The 15,682-nt window shown below is 39.0% G+C and overlaps 1 protein-coding gene across 10 annotated transcripts in view; it reads right to left on the reverse strand.

Moving 5' to 3' along the window:
- The window catches only part of SPARCL1 (SPARC like 1), a 122,660-nt gene that overhangs the window by 26,917 nt on the left and 80,061 nt on the right, over positions 1–15,682 (reverse strand). The window contains exon 1 of one of the 10 annotated variants that reach the window (XM_035709576.2): positions 2,149–2,211. The exons of the other annotated variants lie outside the window; for them this stretch is intronic. The gene's annotated coding sequence lies outside the window, so the exon portion shown is untranslated. Of the gene's footprint in view, positions 1–2,148; positions 2,212–15,682 lie in introns of those variants that run through there. 10 annotated transcript variants of the gene reach the window in all.

The raw sequence follows: 15,682 nt of genomic DNA on the forward strand, positions 1-15,682 counted from the left end.
CTGCTGTTGTAATATTAAAGCACAGGTGGAAGGTTACACGTTGAAGAGGAGAGGGGTTTTTTTGTTCTTTTAGAGAGAAGGGAGGAAGCTTGACAATAAGGATATGTTGAGGCAAACCTCAGGAATTAAGTTGCACTTAGCTATATCTTTTTTACATGTATGTAACATTTCACAGTTATAAAATTATTTTTTGTATACAGTCTCATTTGATCCAATGGAAAGAAATCGAAACCTGAAGAATCTAAAGTACTTGGCTACATGTGCAAGGCTTAAGAGGTGAGCAAGGGGGATCCCTGGGTGGCCCAGCGGTTTGGTGCCTGCCTTTGGCCCAGGGCGCGATCCTGGAGACCCGGGATCGAGTCCCACGTCGGGCTCCCGGTGCATGGGGCCTGCTTCTCCCTCTGCCTATGTCTCTGCCTCTCTCTCTCTCTCTCTCTCTCTCTGTATGACTATCATAAATAAATAAAAAAAAAAAATTAAAAAAAAAGAGGTGAGCAAGGATTAGAGTGCAGTGCTTTGGACTCTGAGTCCAAGATTCTCTCATGGCTGCAGAACAGGCTGCAAACTAGAAATCAGAGATCCTGGCTTTGAGCCCCTTGGCTCTGCCAAGTACTAAATACTACTTTGAGCAAATTACTTCATCTTTCCAAACTTCACGTACAGGATGAAAATAACAATTTCTTGCAATGTCAAAGGGAGCCACTGAGATGAAGAAGCTCTTTGCAAACTCTGAAGTAATATACACATGTAATTGATTATTATTTCTGTCGCTCTGCTTGGTGCATCTCATCATTGTCATTGTTGTAGTCATTTTTGTCCTGTTTTAAGTGTGTTTCAAAGAAAATGAATCTTTAGTGTTCCTTTACTTTTTTCCCCCTCCATCCTTCCATGTCTTCTTCCCCTTGGTGATCTCAAGGTGCCCAGGAGTCCTAGTTCTAGAACATTTTTACATTTAGTTCACTCATTAAAAACAAACTCAAACAGACTTGTCTTCTATTCCACACATTTAAATTCTAGTTTTCTATATGCATCTAATCCATACTTAGGAGATAAGGATATTCCTGGACTAATGCTTTTCTAGTCTCAGGGAAGAGGTATCTTCACATTGGTCTTAGCCCAAAGGGGCTACTACAATGCTGAGAATCCTGGCATAGCTGTAGGAAGACATTCTAAGGCTTGAAAGAAGTATAGTGTTTGTGACCAATCGTGCAGGTGATTCGTCTGAAAAAGTCAACCCAATATTTCCTGTTTGTTCCCTGATTATTTAGTGTGTCCAGGATGGAACTATTTTTTAGGGGTCTCATGTTTATTTCCATCTTGAAATAAAAAACAAAATTTAAAGACAGAATAGGACTGTGTCATTTAGAATGACCCAAGTAGGAAACTACCTCAAGCTTTCACTTATAAAGCAGATGACTGTGCTATACTTTTAAAGACTGGACCTTGTGGAAAAATCCAGTGTTCAGAATGTAGAAGGCCTTGAGTTCTCGTGCTGTGTTCCACTTTGTCCTTCAGACCAGTCACTGGGCATTTCTGCTTCACTGAGCTAATTGTATTGCCACACACTGATCAAAATAATTTCACAGCCTTTATCTTATTTTAAGACCTGAACAAATGTGCTGATTTGTATAAATAAGACAGAGTGGAGAACTTTCCTGGGAAATGAGAGATATTTTGAAAACAAGTGTCGATGACAGGGAGCCTTAATTAGCTGATGCTTGCAAAGTACTTTGAAAATGAAACCCATGATGTCCTTTCTAAGCATGATGAATACCATTTAATCTTGGGTAAGTAAAAAGTCATATATTTTGAGACATTCAAATCTGGTGTGTGTGCTCTACAAAATGCAGATTGTTCTTTTCATAAAAAGAACAAATAAAACTCTTGGTGAAAAATGAAGAAATGAGACAAATTTTTGAATGCAAAGTTAATAGTCTGAAGACTTAAATATGGAGTGTTGATGTGAAATTAGATCATGTTATTTTACCCAAATGGATGAGTCTATTCAGAGGCATCAGCATAGCTTAAAGAACATTTGGAACAGGGTTGGAAGATCTGAGTTCCAGAACTGAACTGTCTTTGCCAGCCAAGAGACTTTTTGTCAAGTCACTGGTTTCTTCATCTACAAAACAGGAAAAATTATAGTACCTTTTCTATTTATCTTCTAGCGTTATTTTGAGACTCAAATATGATTATATAATCATGTGTGATTTCACCTGCAAAAATGAAATGAAAGATATCATTTCTTTGAAACATTCATAAAGCAAAAATGGCTTACTCAGTCCAATAATTAATACTTCATAGAGACTTTAATTCATCTCTTTTGAGTTCTTAAGTTCTTTCTTTCCTTTGTACCACTCTTTCTTTTCATGGGTCTCGAGAGGTTAGAGATGAGAGATGGTGGGGAACTTTGAGGAGAGCCTTTTCCTTCTGTTAGAGTGTCTCGTTCCCAAACTTTTGGGAGAACCTCATCAGGAGTTTTAAAAGATGAGAGCTAGACTGCATTTGCTAGGAATGGTCTTTTGAGAGAAACCCAGGATTTGAAATTTCAAATGCCTGAAGTTCTTCTACTGGCCAGCCCACATAGCATCAAAACAAACATCCAGATGAAACATTTGGCATGACAGAAACAGGTCTCCCCTTTAAGAACCAAAACATCCCCAAAAATCAACTCTATTCCAACTTGCTTGGGTAGCTGTCTTGAGACAATTTGTAACATTTCTTATTTAACACACATAAACTTATAGGAGAGTACAGATGGCTGTAGATTCTTTGCTGCTTCTCCTATTGAGAGGTCTAAAATTCTCTGCCACTTCAATCTGGACTGGCTTTAGTTACTTGCTCAAATGATTAGATAGACATGATGGTCTAAGACTCTGGAGTTTCGCTCATAAGAAGCTTTAGAGTTTTGACTTACCTTCATCCAACTATAGTTTTATTGAAAAAGTAAGTTTTTATCATTAACATATATAATAGGTAATATAATGGCTTGTATTTTTTGAGATTTTACTATATGCCAGGTACTATGCTAAGCACTTCATCTATGAACCATCTGCATATTCCTACCTATAGCCTCACTTCCAGTTCATAGAGTATCCATTCAGTGAGAGCTTCCTGAGTTCTGTGCCACTGTGCCCAGTCATGAATGAGGAGCATGCAAGATTTCAAAAAGAATTGTTTTTCAGGAACATTCTCAAATATTGTTCTGTCTCTCCATCTTGGGAGAAATTAGTACATTCTCCCTCTTCTATAATGTGTAATTACAGGATTACTTTAATTATATTTAGAGGATCCCACAGGCTTATCTTAGGCAAGACTGTGCAATAGCCATGTTTCCACACCTCTTCATTATTCCTCTCAGGGTTCCTCATCTGATTGTATGACTTGCCATTCACTAATCTCATTGAGTCTCATTTCACAACTCTATAGGATGGACCCATGAAGGCAATGTTCTGTTCTTTCCCTCAGGCATTTGCCAGCCCTTCTGAAAATTTCCACTACTGCCTGTGTTAAAAATGATTACAATGGACTAAAAGAGTATGAAGATCTGAGCAAACATGGTGCCTTTTTATTTTTATTTTTTTTAAGATTTTATTTTTGGGCAATCTCTATCCCCAACATGGGGCTCAAACTCAAACGCCAAGATCAAAAGTCACATGGTCCATCGAATGAGCCAACCAGGCACCCTGCAAACATGGTGTCTTAAAGTCAGTTACAGGTTTTCACTGACCTATAGACAAGGTCAATTCTTCTGATTTTTGTAAATCTCATGCTATGATCCCACTGGTTCCTATCATATTATATAGATGATTAGGTAACTAAAGTTGAATCAAGGATAGTAAAAATGCTTTTCTTTTGGAACTATGTGAGAATGGTATAGTGTGAAAAATTATTTTGGCCCTATATGTTTTTTTTTTTTTGTTCAAATCATAATGTGGTATCTGTTCTTTTATTTCCTCTTTTTCTGTGTCTGCAGGGTTTTCTCATATTTACATTTATTTTTTTCTTCTCCCATCTTTTTGCATATTCTTTGGGGCAACAGATACTTGAGTATAGTCAGAGGTAGATGTACTACAAAGCTAAGAAGCTTAAGCTTTAGAGCTCCTCATTCCTTACAAAGCCCTGTACCTAATTTTGATTTTTCTATTTAAAAAAAGAAGGCCCCATACATACAGTAAACTTTTGGTTTACAAATTCTGAATCTACCCCTGAGTATGGCTTGCCTGAAGACCTGTGGCATTTGTTATGTTGTGGGACATAATAATACCTGAATGATTTGCTTCATGATATTAACGGCATGACAATTCAACTTTTGAAGCCTAGCCCATGATATGATCAGATATATTACTCCTATTCTTTCTTTGCCTTTAGCTCTTTTCTCTACATCTCCTAATTTATTTCATTCCCTACCTCCCTGGAATTTCTTTCCCCTGAATGCCAGGTTCTTAGCTTTCTGCTCTGACTGTTCTTTGAATTTCCCTTATTAGTTAAACTCTACCAGCACAATAGAAAACCTCTTTGGATTCAATGGAAATTGTCTCTCTTTTGTCAATAGAGTAAGTCTGTTGTTGAGCTCTGCCAGTTGGGAGAGGAATTTCAAGTGCTTTCAGCGCTGTGAATGTACCAAGGACTATTCACTGGGGTCGTTCTCTTCCAGGATTAAGAAAAACAGCAAATCATACCTAAGAACAGTTCCAAGTAGCCTCATTCTCATGGTGTTGGATCTGCTGGGGAACAATGGTGGGCTTTGATGAGTAGTTCCTGTGTGAACCACTAATGAAAAGACTTACTCCAGCAGAAATCCCTCCAGGGTTCAGCACATGGTTGAAGCCTCTCATGTGCCTTGGTGAGGGCCAACACTATTGTTATATTATATTATTATATAATATTATTATTATTATATATTAGCAGGGAGAACAACTGCTTTTCCTAGTAGTGCATTGTTACACATTACCCGCCTTCTCTAAAAGAAGCAGATATACAATAACCCTAATGAATTTTACAGCTGAGGTTTGAGCAGTTCTTTGAAAACAGGGTGAAAAACCTAGGCATATTTATGCCTTCCAAGGGGAAGCTCCAGAAGATTCTTTAAAGCAAGGAGAGGACGCAGCTGGTCTACAGCTGTTAATTCTACTTCTCCCATACTGGGAAAAGATTTACTCCCCCACCCCTACTGAGTATCTAGAAACCTTCCATCTATTCCAGATCCATACCACATCTACTCTCCAACCTGAGCTGTCCCAGAGTCTGTGTGAATTGCATCTTCAGGCTCTCTTGCCTGATGGTTTCTGTTGGGTTCAGCCAGTGGGGTACACTGCAGGAGAAATTTGAGGGAAGAGTGTAAAATCAGGGTATATATTTTCTTAGCTCCCTCTCTGTGACTGTGGCCCTCTCCTAGAGGCCATAGCTCCCCCCAGTGACCCTCTCTAGGCAGTGTTTTCTGTCTGAGTTTGGAAAATCCTCTCTCCCCTGGAATGTACAAGCTTACTTATTAGCCTATTCTCAGAGGATTTTGGGGCTTCTCTATACCCTGCCCAGAGCTTGATAGATAATCCTTTAATACATTATCTCAAATCCCCAAATTCAATTTTTTCTGCCTGGCATCTATCATTTTCTTGCTGGAACCTTGACCAAACAACACTTGATTCAAAATTTAGGATACATGGATTTGAATATTTTCAGATCCTCTGCCAATGAAGCTGCCTCCTGTTCCCCAGTGCTGCCCTGTTTCAGGTCTGTCTAATAGTTGCTGTGGGGACCCACTTGGACCCCTTGAGTTGGTATGAAGGTTATTTTAAGCAGAGGATATTTGAGATTCAACAGATGCAGAAAGAAGTCTTCTTGGAGCCTTCCTTATTGGACTAAAAGCAGAACCTTCTGAGAAATAAGAAATGCCATAAATTCCCTCTTCTACTCCCAGGGTACCTTCTACTCCCAGGAGAGAGACTGAGAGTAAACCTACCATAAATTCCTCTTCAGGAATTTTGTAGCTCTAAAGAAGAAAGACCACTGTACTTGAATAAATAAACATTTTCACAAAATCTCTTATCTCGTTTGCTTTAAAAGCCCATTTATCTTTCCTAAAGAAATCTTTTGTCCTTTCCACAGAAGCTGTTTCTTTCCCTAGTCCTTCCTTTCCCCTACTAAGTTAGATATGCAAGCCTTAAACTTTAACCATTCAAGGAGCCAGTTCCTGCATGTATATGAATAAACCTTTTCGTCCTGTTAACCTGTCTTTTGTCAGTTTAATTTGCAGGCCCCAAAAACTGAACCTAAAAGGATAGAGGAAAGAGTTTTTCCTCTTCTGTATTGCCTTAGCTGGGGCACATTTTTCTTTTTAAATTTAATTTAATTTAATTAATTTCTTTTTTAAAGATTTTATTTATTTATTCGTGAGAGACACACACACACACACAGAGGCAGAGACACAAGCAGGCCCCATGCAAGGAGCCTGATGTGGGACTCCATCCTGGGTCTCCAGGATCCCGCCCTGGGCCGAAAGTGGCGCTAAACCGCTGAGCTACAGGGGCTGCCTGACATTTTTCTTTTTCAATGGGACACAGCAGTCCTCACTTTGGAGAGAATCCAAAGCTACAAGGTATTCAAATATGGATTAGCACTCAATAAAGATGATTTTGCTGATTTAATCATAAGATCTGAAGGGTGAACTGAAGAATTTTAGAAAGAAATATGGGCAAACTATGGGAGTATTTTGTGTTAGAACATGGCTTTTTTCACTTTCTCATTTTGCTTTTCATGCACTCTCTAGAATGTTATGACACCAAGATTAATCTGGAACCTCAGGAAGTAAATTACTGTCTCTGTTTCTCTCCCCTCCATTTTGCAGTCTATACCAAAGGAAATCCAACTCATTAGCTCAGTCTGACTAAACATTGTAAACTGTTCTAAAACTACTGAACACGTGGAGATTTGCCTAATCAAGAGTGGTCTAATGAGCCACATTAAAACAAAGTTGTACTCTGGATGAATGATACTGTATAAGGGAATCTGCTAATTCTTTTTGGACAAGGACTATTTTTGATAGTTTCATGGCACTAAAATGTACATACCATATTCAATAACTATGCTATGGATCTCTAGGCATTATTAGCCCTGTTATCAAGATGCTGGGAAGTGTGAGGTAAGTCAGCTACCTCCAGCCATGACTACATCAGGAGACCTTATTGTGGCCACCATCCAATACAGAGGATTTGGGGGCGGGGGGATGGGGTGATTGGGTGACAGGCACTGGGTGTTATACCATATGTTGGCAAATCGAACTCCAATAAAGAAATATACAAAAAAAAAAAAAAAAAAAAAAACCAAAGAACCAAATATAGAATAGGTATGGGCTAGATTTTTGTCTGTCACCTTTTGGGAAAAGAAAAGAAGTTAATCATATCCACAGCTCAGACTATAGTAAACTTCAATGTTCCTACCAGAGTATTTTTCAAATTATAAGAAAGCATTTGCTTTTGAAATCATTTTAAATTGTTTTCAGATTACAAAGCAACATCAATCAGCTGTTGTTGTTATTTTCTTTTCTTTTGTCAGTGAGCTAATGCCATACTCCTCCCATACCTCCATACCTATCTAAGAAGCTATTAAATGCAAGATCACTGGGAGTACCAAGGTTTAAACCGGAAGTCTTCCCAGTTTAAAACAAAAGCTTCTAGTATCTTCCTTTACCTATATATTTGATTCTACTGAATTCCAATAGAATGCTGCATGAATTTAGAGTTCGTTCAGAGTTGTTTGGTTCCCAATAAAAGGTTGAGGAAACCCTCTGAACTAATGGCTTAGGAGTTAAAAATGATTCCAGTGGGCTAAGAGAGCATGAAGACCTGAGCAAACACGGTGTCTTAAAACTAGTTACAGGTTTTCATTGACCTACAATCAGGGTCAATTCTTCTGACTTTTGTAAATTTCAGTCATCTTTGTGACTGGGTCGCTATCATATTATATAGATGATTAGGTAATGGAAGTTGAGTCAAGTATGTAAAAATGTTTTGCTTTTGGAGGTATTTGAGAGTCATTAAATGGTTGATCTTATTCTTATTTATATATTTATATTAACTTTATGGGTGTAACACACCTTTTTTGAACCTAGGGTAAACTTTATCCTATAAAAAAAACAACAAAAATGTTCTGCTTCATATCCAATTAAAAACTTATTAGATAACTGGATGTTGGGGGTCCCCAGTGGCTCAGTGGCTTAGTGCCTGCCTTTGGCCCAGAGCGCAATACTGGAGTCCTGGGATCGAGTCCCATGTCGGGCTCCTTGCATGGAGCCTGCTTCTCCCTCCTCCTGTGTCTCTGCCTCTCTCTCTCTGTGTGTGTCTATCACAAATAAATAAATAAGTAAATAAATCTTAAAAAAAAAAAGATAACTGGATGCTCTTTCTAAAAATTTTGTCCATTTTTTTTTTTTTTGCTAAACTGCAAATCTGGATTTTATACATATTCTATGACTACAGTGGTTATGTAGAAGTGATAGATATTTGATTAGAATGTGGTTAGAATTTTATTGTTTCAGCAACTATACACTTATGCCAGGTATTCGGAAAACATGTTGTTTCCATAAATGGCTATTTTGAGAACTGTCTCTGTTTATCTTATTTAGGTTTCAAGAATTTGGGGTGACCCTTTTTCAAGGAACACTGCAGTTTCCTCAAATGAATTCATTATCCTCAAATGAATGGGTAGCTGAATGGGTGCACAGGACATCAAAGATGTCAGGAATAGAGTATAGAAGGATATTGGATTTAATAACTCACTTTTTTCTTGTTTAACATATTCCAAATTTGATTTAAAAAAAAGTCATCTTGGTCAATCTAAAACGTGTGTGTGGAGAGTGGCTCAAAATTTGCTTTGCCCAGCTAATGGATGCTTGAAAAAATCCCCAGAAACTCCAGCATCAGATATGAAAATATTTTTCCTTCTTATGAGGATGGGAGTAGTAATAGGTTATGGCCACTGTTCCTACTCAAGGCAGGAGAAGGTCACTGCAACCTTTCTGCATAGTTGCCTAAGGGAAGGCCGAACACAGGCACACCCCCTGCCTGAAGCCTCTTTGTTTGGCTTCCTTTTTATCAAAAGGATTGGCTTTCACCCTGGGAGAGGTTGTAATTGGATTTTAGCATGAAAGGAGGTTGTAATTAGATTTCTCAGCAGGTCTACAAGCTCTGTCCCTGGAAAAACAAGGAAAGGGGCCTGGATATCCTTTCCTCTAGCTGGGAAGGGAGCCCAGCTGAGCCCAAAGGGATTGGACTGAAAGGCAGGCAAAATAAGCTATGCCTGTGTCAGCCACCCCTGATTGATGGAGCTACGTCCACTCTGGCCTCTATGACCAGTGGCTCGTCCTTCAGATGGAGGGTGGAAAGCCGTGCATGTAATACCTAAATATGGTTTGGATGTTGCTTTGGTAGGAAACGTTTCTGAAAGGAACCCTCTGACTTTTGGTCTCTCTCTCTCTCTCTCCTGAAATTTCTGTATCGTAGAGAAGGGAAGAGAGCCTAAAGTTTGGCACTCCTTTTTTTTTTTTAATTTATTTTTTATTGGTGTTCAATTTACTAACATACAGAATAACCCCCAGTGCCCGTCACCCATTCACTCCCACCCCCCGCCCTCCTCCCCTTCTACCACCCCTAGTTCGTTTCCCAGAGTTAGCAGTCTTTACGTTCTGTCTCCCTTTCTGATATTTCCCACACATTTCACTCCTTAGAGCATCATTATCGATCCAGATTTAGGAGTGGACTTAGACAAACTACCAGAATATATTTTGGGTACTCTGATTCATTTTGAGTCCTTATTTGTAATTGGTTGCATTTCAGTTTCTAGGATATTTTCTGGAAGACTAAATTAGAATTCGATTGGGTCAGAGTAGACTTTTGTATTGGATTTCTTTTCAGTTTCTGAAGTTTCGTAGGACATTTGTTCACTTTATTAATTTGAAGCACTAATTTAAACTTAAAAAGAGGATTTTTATTTTTGGAGTTCTGCGTGTCCTCTTGTCGCTTTAATCTACTTATTCTAACCATCTCGCTCCACTGGGCACTTCTTAGGTCACTATACCTCTTCTCTCTTTTTATCTCCCTTCTCTTTTAAGCATTAACAAGCTGTCTGACCACTGAACTAGAGCAAACAGAGTTACCCATTCCTCTAAAGGGAGGAACAGGCTTGGAGTCTTTTGTTTTCCAGCTCTTCTATTGGCTACGTAAATAACTCCTTGGAAATTTTAGTGCTGGCAGTTATTGTTTGAAGTGGATTTCCGTCTTGTTGCCTGGAGTCCCCCAGGCAGCTGAACTGCCCCCTCTCCCCTTAGATGTTGGCTCCTTCAGAGGCAGCCTCAGCCAAACTTACAAGTCCTCCCCCTTCCTTCTAGGCCAAGGAAACTAAACAAACCTTCCTTTAATGTTTTTGGTTTTCAACGCAGGTTACGACTATTGCTCTGTTCATCTCACCTTGTCTAAAGTCCAACAAACTGAGAAAGATACACCATATACCCTAGAAAAAAGAGAAATTTGCACTGACTGTTTGCTCTATTTTATTTTTCTTCTTACTATTGGCATATCATTTCTTGACCATGTACTTCCATGCTTCTAAATAAGGTTAGGTATATCCTCTGCTGAATTCATTTATATCAGAGGAAGACTGTAGGCTGCTATTTTTAGTAATTATTATAACTATGGAAAAATTTCCTTTCAGAGAAATGCAGTCAACAAAATGATTATCATAAGTATTTCATAATCAAACTCAAACAGACCATTTTCCTTCACTCTGTCTTTACGTGATAGCCAAAGGCTTTGTTATTAGAGAGGCAACCTTTTAGTCACATTTCAGTTGATGTATGCTTATTGTTACCTGATCCAGAGTTAACAGTGATGTTTCAGGGCTTTTAAAGTGTTAATGAGTCTCTTGGGAGAGCTCTGTAGCTTGACTTTACAGTTACCCTGAAGGATTAAAAAAGATGCTCTTCTATTTTGAGTTCTCAGCTGAGTCACCATCTGACATCAAGGTGTCCCAGTCCTGTGAAGGATACAGACCTTCTGGAACTCTGACCTTCAACTGGCTGTCATTCTTCCTAACTGAACCTACTACCATGTGAGGCTGAGTGAGGGATAAACATGGTTAATGCCAGTTGGGGCACTGAGTCTAACCAGCATTTGATAGAGATGTTAAAGATACACATTAAACGTGAATCAAGCAGAGGATAAACACTTCGTGCTCAAAGAAGAGGGCATTGTGGGGAGAGTTGCTTAGGATTTGCATCTCCCATTGTTCTGCTCTTTGCTCTCAATGTTCCTCAAAGAGCCCATGATCCCACCTGCTACAGGGTCTTTGTACAATGTGTGACACTCAGAATTCTCTTGCCAGCACCGACTCACCCCAACCACCACCACCCAACACACACACACACACACACACACACACACACACACACACACCAGAGAGTAACATTGATTTAGCTTCAAATCAAAGCCATCACTGACCTTCGGCAGGGATCAGACTCCTTATATACTTTCTTAGAACAAAGGTGCTTTGCCCTCTTAACATTTACTTTAGTATATAATTTTATATAATACATATTCAAATATACTGTGAATTTTTCAGCCCCCAAAATTATGCTATGAAAAGGAGCGGCTTGCCTTATATTCTAGTGCTTCTGAAATCTCTCACATTAAAGACCATTGTCTCAATGACTTAATTTTGAACAATAAAATAATTTTGAACAATTTTGAACAATAAAATAAAAAAAAAATAAAATTTCATTTCAAGAAAACAGCCTAAAATGATTCCAAGCAATACTTATTTTTGTCATGCTTAAGATGGTCATCTTTTTTTTTTTAAGATTTTATTTATTTATTCATGAGAGAGAGAGAGAGCGAGAGAGGCAGAGACATAGGCAGAGGGAGAAGCAGGCTCCCTGTGGGGAGCCTGATGTGGAACTGGATCCCAGGATCCTCAGATCATGACCTGAGCCGAAGGCAGATGCTCAACCACTGAGCCACCCAGGTACCCCAAGATGGTCATCTTGACAATAAAAACGGAGATGAAGATATTTCAAGCAGATTTAGTAATTATTCTTGAGATACGCCTTCATTATCTCAAGTGTTGGAATTGCACAGTTTCAGAAAAACCACACTTTATAGACTCAGGTGGTTTCAAGTAAGTCCTTGTGATGTGGGAAACAAAGACAAAAGAGAAATTAAATTTCCTTACTACTTACAGCCCATTGACAAGTTCTTGAAACAGGCAGAGTGACATTCATTCCTCTAGGAACTCAGCTGCCTTGAGGTTAGTGCAAAAGGCAATCTTAGCCTGACTCCCGGGATCCTGTAAGTCTACTTTAATGTGTAAAAATTCTTTGGAAACTTCTTTATTGCTATCCCTCACTGATCGATTCAGTGAGTCGATCTTAGGCATCCTGAGTACACATTACAATAAACTATCCATTTGTGCATAGGTTAGCCAAAGACTTTGGCTGAGGATCTTTTCATTAGAAAAATAAAGATGGCTTTGTAATCGAGGTCACCTTGTGTTTGGGCATAAGCACTTTTTATTAATGTGATGATCTGTTTAATAACAATCTCCCTAACTACGCAGTAAGAGCCACCAGAGCACAGCCCCGCTCCTCCTGCAGCATCTCTGGCATTTTTCAGGTACAGAACATTGAATACATGAGTTTGAGACATAAGGTTAATTAGTTACATAATTGCATGGCATGGACAACACTGAAGAAACTAAAACAAATTTTCACATAAAGCATCTTAATGAAAGATAAGATAACTTTTTATCATTAACCAAGATGAGAATTTTCTTTATTCTTTAAAAATGTAAAAACCCTATTTCTTCTCTTTTTTGAAATTCAGTGGTTCACATTTATACCATGATAATTCCGAGGACTGTATTCATTAGTTCACTCACTGGGATATTCCAAATTCAAAAAAAGCTATTTCCATCAAAGTTAGACATAATGATGAACGGTATTAAAAGAACTACTACTTATTAGCACTTACACACATTATTTCCGTTAATCCTACAATGATCTTATGAATTAGCTGTTATCCTCATTTAACAAATAGGGGAAATTGAGGCCTGGCAAGCCTAATAGTCCACGTTGGCCACTGGTCAGATACTGTAATAAGAGCCTTATATGCACTGTCTCACTCAATTCCCATAACAGTTTTATGACTATTACTATCTCTATTTTACATATGAGAGGACAGAGGCAAGGAGTGGGTAAGACAAAAACCGAGAGAGAACCGAGAGAGTTCCAGGATGTGAGTCCAGGCAGCCTGCCCCAGAATCCCCCTGGATAACCACGACACTGCGGTGCATGGTGAAGATGGGAGGAGCCAGTGGGAACTTTGAGAAAGGATTTATTCTGGGTTGTGCTGTATGTGCTATGAAGGGAGGTTATTTCTATCTTTCTTTCTTTGCCTTCTCAGTTGTTTTCCCCCTGCACTCCCGAGTAAACTGGTCACTGTTTTAGTAGCTTTCTGTTCATTTTCTTAACATCTATTCATTGAATCTCTAAAGGAAACATTTAGCTACTGCAGTTGGTGTACATAAGTTGGTTGCATAATAGGAAGGAAACAAGCCAGGACTGGAGACTTCATTTCTAAAGAAGGATTTTAGAGCAGACTAAGAGTTATTTCACAGAGTGGGTCATGAAACTCGAGTCTCTCTATACCCTTTCATTGCTATGACGACAGGCTGCTCCTGCTACATGTAGCCAGAAAAAGCAGCTGACATTTCAATGCCAGGAGAGTAGGGGAGAGGTTTACAAAAACAAAAAACAAAGCCCAAACCCTTTCATTTGAATTTCAGTTAGAAAGGAAAAAAATACTCCCAAAGCAAGTCAAAACCCCTATTCTTGCCTTTAGAAAAGATAAGAAAGGAGAAATGCTGGGGACCTTCTCCCCTGTCCAACTAGGCCAATAAAACAGAATTGACTGCAAAGCAGCATTTCGTCCTCTCTCTCTTAATGGCAATCTGAGACAGAAAACTCCCTTTGGTTTCATCTGACTTGGCCATTAAGAGGCAACTAATTGATGAAGGAGTAAAAGACTCACAGTAATAAATACCTCATGTTGAGGCCCCCTGGGGAGCAGAGTAGAGTCAGATGTATTTTTCCATTTCTTTGGATAAAAAAAGACAATTCAAAGAATATTTACTCCTGATCCCCAAATTTGTTACCAGAAAAATAATTTCCAGTGCATAACCAAATACTTTCTTATGGCATGCCACTCTGTCAGATGCTATACTTGGTATTTAAAAAACATCTCATGTGGGCACCGAGGTGGCTCAGTGGTAAGCGTCTGACTTTGGCTCAGGTCATGATTACAGGATCCTGGGATCAAGTCCCTCATCAGGCTCCCCACAGGACCTGTTTCTCCCTCTGCCTATGTCTCTGCCTCTCTCTCTGTGTCTCTCATAAATAAACAAATAAATAAATAAATACCAAAAACCATCTCATTTAATTCCACCGACAGCCACATCTGAGGGTATTATTACCACTACTTGCTTAATAGATGGATAAACTAAGGCCTTGAGGGAAAACCTACAGCGTATTCCCTTCTTACAGAGTTCTAGTTGGGACATATCAGTAGGGTAGTGTTTTCATATTAGCTGTGATTGATTGATTACTTCATATGCACCAGGGATAGCTGTTTTCTTGACTTAATATCACCACAAATTTCTGAGGTGGCACCTAATTTTATGATTCTCATTTCTGCGACTGAGGCTCAAAGAGTCATTTGCCCAAAGTCACAGAGCCTGGTAAAGTCCAGATATAAACCAGATCTGGATGTTTCCAGTAGCTCATGATCTCACTCACTTTCTTACACCATCTCCTTACACTCAAGACCACACGCTCTGTTCTGTCCATATTCTGATACCCAAGACAAAAACCAGGCTGGCCCCAGCTGGCACTACCACAGCAAGCTCAGCCTTTGGTGGAAGAGGCCCTGTAGGTCATATGAACGAGACCCCGGTTTCTCTGGCATCTCTTGGACTGCCAAGCCTACTGGGGAAGTTCTCTTGGGTTTATGGGCCCCCTTCTCCTTCACTGAAAGTTGTTCCAGAAGGATATGTGAGGGGAAAAGGGCACCTGAAATCTTTCAACAGTAGTTGTTTTTGTTCCTCTTGGTGGAAAAAAGATCCCTAACATGTTCTGGACGTTGTGCTAAACTTAACTAAAACAGCAATGCTGATCTATGGTTACAAATTAATGGAGTAAAAATGACAAGCTGTCAAAGGGAAATGAAATGAATAATGGTTGGGCATTGTCTAGATACATGGCCGTTCACTTCCTTTCTGTCATCACCTTTAATTTTTATGTAGTTGATAAGTGGAGCTGCCCATGGGAAAGTATTGGGAATTGAATCCCAAAAGACCTGGAAAGGAAGTCTCAGTAATTTCTGAATGGCTGTACAGAAATTCCATAAAAGAAAAAAAAAAGCATGATTCATTAATAACATGTACATATTCTTTTCAAAACTGTGGAGAGCAGCATTAGTTGACTGGATGGTAACTGGATGAAACAGACGGTACTGCTTTGCTAGATGTTGTTGAATGAACAGAAATAAAAACTTAAATCTTTCCTAAGAGGGGTGCCCTTTTCTTTTAAATAGTCATAGTTAACAATAGTCATTACCATCAAAGTTTCGGTGAATAA

This window comes from Canis lupus, chromosome 32 (genome assembly GCF_003254725.2).
Source record: "Canis lupus dingo isolate Sandy chromosome 32, ASM325472v2, whole genome shotgun sequence".
Classification (NCBI taxonomy): domain Eukaryota; kingdom Metazoa; phylum Chordata; class Mammalia; order Carnivora; family Canidae; genus Canis; species Canis lupus.